Below are 4284 nucleotides of genomic sequence, written 5' to 3'. Positions count from 1 at the left end.
TGAATACAAAATTGTGTAGGTGTGCACATATAAAGATACACATACATATGAGAGAGAGAGAGAAAACTTAGTTAAAAAACACTAGACCACAGATTTATATCTCTTAATGCTAAATTGGGACAGGCATTTTTAAAAACAGAATATATTAGGAAGAATAAAAAGGAATGAGCCTAAGGCTTTCCTTCCTGGTGCCACCTAAGTGTTCACAGTAAATGAAAATAAATGAGCCTTTTACCCTGGTAGCCAAAGCCCTTTTAAAAAGCTTTGTTGTGGTGTCACTGCTATATGATTGTTCAATTAATAAATCTGGTAAGATGTGCAGAAACTTAACAGTTGTTATTTCCAGAGGCAAACGCTGGCAGGCCGCAGAAGAGGGAAAGACAAGTCCAGATGTCAGTGTGCAGTCTTCTGTGCCTTGGAAATGTCCTACTAGCATGTTATCCCCCCAAAATTAAACCCCCAAATGCTGGTAGAAAACAAACATTTCAATTTGCTAATGCTTCACAGGGACAAGAATTCAGGCAGGACACAGAAAAGAGAGCTTACTGGTGGTTGCTGATGTCTGGGGACTGCAGAGAAGCCTTACGGAGTGGGATTAAATTCACAGCAGGGGGTTGGAATCTTCTGGATGTGCCATCATGCACAGGTCTGCAGAGGAACTTGGGCTTGGATGGAGAACACACAGGACTTCCCTGGGCTTCCAAGCAGCAGGCAGTCTCAGGACACTCAAGAGCTTTGAATTGGTGGCCAAGGGCTTCACTGGTGAGTGTCCTGAGTGAAGCAGGCAGACGCTCATGGCGTTTCCAACATAACTGTGGAAGTTACACAACATCACTTCCACGTCATCTGCCAGTGACAAGTAAGCACTGGGGTCAAGTCTGGTTAACCAGTGAGGGTGGGCAGAGACTCCACCTCTCAAAAGGAGAATAGCAAAGAAACTGCAAACGTGTTAAAAGCCACGTGCATATTTCAGCTTAAACATCTCCAGTACAAAGATACCTCTCAGATATGTGAGGAAGCGCTTGTCACTCTCTGGCACCGGCCAAGGGTAAGCTAAGCGTGGGTTTCACTTACGCATCAGCCACTGTGAGTTGATTGACAAGTGAATACAAACATTCAGGGAAACTAACCAAAGCGCGTTACAGGGTAACAGGTAACGAAAGGTAACATAGACCTGATATGCTGCTCTACAAAGAAACCATTTCATCCACTCTGTTCACAAGATCTATGCATTTGGAAATGGAGAGGAGACTTTTTTCCTCCACTTTAGATTCAGGGGTACATGTGCAAGCTTGTTACATGGGGAAACTGTGTGTTGCTGAGGCTTGGTATTGGACCTAAGAGTGTCTGCTCAGCAAAGAGACCTTATTTCTCATAAAAGGTTGCATACAGCCCACAAAGTGGCCATCCCGCAGGCTGGGAAGTGTGCCTCCCACCAAGGTAAGAGCCTGGCACGTGGAAGGAGGAAGAGTTGGGGCAGGAGCTTCACTCTGGACAAGCTGGCTAAACAGAAACTTTCAACAGGTTACAGGAGGAGCCATGAATATTCATGACGGTGGTCCTGATGCACGTGTACCAACCAAACATGCGTGTTAACACGCGACCCATGTTCACTTTGGGGTGAAGACAATATGTAAATGTGTTACAATTAAGCTGTTTACCTCAAAAGGTCTTTTCAGGACACACAGGCACACAAGTGCACAGCTTCTGTAAACCGGCCAGAATCAGTCCATGGTGGGTGGGCTCTTAATAAAAGAAAGTTACTAAAAACAGTCTCCTGTCCCATCAGAGCTGTAGTCACGGCTGCTAGAACAGGGGTTGGGGGCCAGTTAGTCCATGCCTAGTGCTGAGCTACCATGGTTTTAACAATGCTTATGTAGCTGCTAGGGAAAAAGAAAACCCTGTGGCAATCAGAACAGTTTATTCCTTAAGTCAAGGGGTGTGTGACTCCACCCTTGCCTGGCATGGCCTTAGGTGCTGTTTGTAATTTGGTACCTTGGTGTCACAAAGCTTCCGTTCTGTCAATCATATGATCTCTACTGCAGCAGGCAGGCTGGGCGGCCGTGTCTAAACATAAAAGGAAGGGTCATAACAAGGCATCAGATCGCCCAGCCTGTCATGGCCCAATGCCTGGCACTGAGCGGGTGAGGAGCAAAGGCCTGGGGCATGCTGGACTCAGTGGTCCACAGGAGCCTCATTTTGGGAGGCAACTGTCTCAGTTAATGGCCCCACAGCCCAGCTGCACTCACTTACGGGTCAGTCCCTCCATCTGGAAAATCCGACAGCCCGTCCCGTTTCTAGTGCCCTCAGTTTAAGCATCTCTCTGTCAAGCCGTCAAGAAAACGCTGGTCTCTGGAGATGCATGGACAGCCTAGTGCATACACTGGGCACTCAATAAATGCCAAGGGCAGCTACCTCCCTGGTGTCCAGCGAGGACTGTCATGATCATGGCAGTGCAGCCTGAGTCCCAGACTTCAATTCCTTCTTCCCAAAAATGTAGAGCAGGGAACCCAGTGTGGGGTGCAGGGTCTCTTCAGACTCCTCTCCTCCTGGGCCCCCAGCGGGGAGAAGGGTGGCCTGGAGGAGCAGCGGGAGGAAGAGCAGAGATGGGAGCTGGCCCTGGCCTTAAAGGTGCCACCATCTCTGCATTGCCCTATCTTCCTGGAGGCTTCTTCCTCCAAGATTCCGCCTGAGCCACCCATTGGAGAACACAGACATCCCTCCCCGCATTCTGTGCCGAGAAATGGAGGCCCCAAATTTGCCTCTCACGCTCATGTTGGAACCGTGACCAGGACCTGAGCCTCCTGACACCGTTAGAAGACACACAGCCCTCTGCCACGGGTGGGAAGGGGTTAGGGCATGGCTGAGGTTTCATCAGCAACTGGGCACTGGGGGAGCCAGCACCCCAAGGCTGCACATAGGCCCGGTCTTCTGCTCTGAGGGGCCTGGGCCCCAAACAGTGCCACGCCACCACCCACACTTCCACACCCGCCAGCCCAGCTGCAGCAGCTTGGCCAAGATAACGGGCGCTCCTGCTCAAACCAGATTTCCCAGCTTTTGTGGAGTTCATCACCAGCCTCGCTAGCAGTGACTTCCCACCTCTACGCAAAGGAAACTGCCAACGAGATTACCATCCATTTTTTTTTCCTAGAGTGAGGCCTGGCTGGAAAAGGAACAGGCTACCCCAGTGGCCTGTGAACGACCATGTGAGGGTCACCAGGCCCCCTTGGCTGCAAGGCTCGAGCCCAGCCCTGGCCGACTACATCATGCACTGGCCCTAGCTGGGGTGACGAGGCCAAGGCACCACCAGCTTTGACCTGGTGCCTCTGGGCTGGGCAACTGTCCCCCGTGCACTCAGCAAGGCACATACTAATTTAACCCAATCTGTCAGCCCAGGTACCTGGAGCTGAAATGGCCTGCCCACTTTTGCCCCACCCCAGCCCCTTCTCAACATGAACCTTGAGAGTCCGTGGTGCATTCTTCGAGAGTGGGCGCGCTGCAGGTGCTTCACCCACATCGGCCCACTGTCAGAGGGAGGGCCTGTAAGGATCCCCATCTCCCAGAGGAGGAAACTGAGGCAGAGAGAGGGTGGGTACCCCACCTGAGGACACACAGAGAATAAGCTAGGACAGAGCCTAGTGGCAGGTCCGGGCTCCTCCACTCAGTGACAGGCATGCAGAGAAGCCGGGGCACCTTGAGCTGCCATCCCTGGGCCACTTACCCACCTGCTTGCAGCCCAGGCCAAAAACATCACCATAAATAACCATCCACAGCTGCCCTCGGCCTCCTCTAGAAGGCAGGTGCCCCAGAAGCTTCCTCACAAGCTCTTTGACATTTCAGTGACATACGGGTGGCTGAGGAGCCCTGAAGCCAGGAGAAGGTCCGGCAAGGTAAGACAGGGATTTAGCTCAGGCAGTGCCCACCGGCAGGGACAGCACCGCCATGGGCGCCTGCTTGGGAGGAACACCTCAGGTGGTTTCCCCGATGCTCAGTGCTCGAGGCCTCACACCCGTCCTTGCTGGACATAGAGAATTAACTGAGCTTCCAGGGGTCCCTCCGTCAGCCCTGCCGGGTCCTGGTGCCACCAAACACTTAAGGATGTGGAGGTGACAAAGTCAATTACAGAGCTGAGTGCCTGTGCACACCAGTGACGTGACGCGGGACTCACAGCCGACAGATCTGAGTTCCTGCGCACACCAGTGACGTGACACGGGACTTACAGCTGGGGATGGGTCAGGGCAGCCCTGGCAGAGCAGCTGCCACATGGGGCAACCCCTGCAGTGA

At 52.4% G+C, this 4284-nt stretch overlaps 1 long non-coding RNA gene across 1 annotated transcript; it reads right to left on the bottom strand.

Moving 5' to 3' along the window:
* Positions 1 to 229: 229 nt before the first annotated feature.
* Positions 230 to 3601, bottom strand: LOC115896446. Its single transcript, XR_004056323.1, has 4 exons — positions 3459 to 3601; positions 1996 to 2067; positions 1662 to 1745; positions 230 to 812 (listed from the first exon to the last, which is right to left on the bottom strand). It is a non-coding gene; the product is annotated as an uncharacterized LOC115896446 (long non-coding RNA).
* Positions 3602 to 4284: the final 683 nt, after the last annotated feature.

The sequence above is a fragment of the Rhinopithecus roxellana genome, chromosome 3 (assembly GCF_007565055.1).
Source record: "Rhinopithecus roxellana isolate Shanxi Qingling chromosome 3, ASM756505v1, whole genome shotgun sequence".
Classification (NCBI taxonomy): Eukaryota; Metazoa; Chordata; class Mammalia; order Primates; family Cercopithecidae; genus Rhinopithecus; species Rhinopithecus roxellana.
The sequence above is the reverse complement of the archived record's forward strand: the minus strand, read 5'-3'. Positions and strand labels throughout refer to the sequence as shown.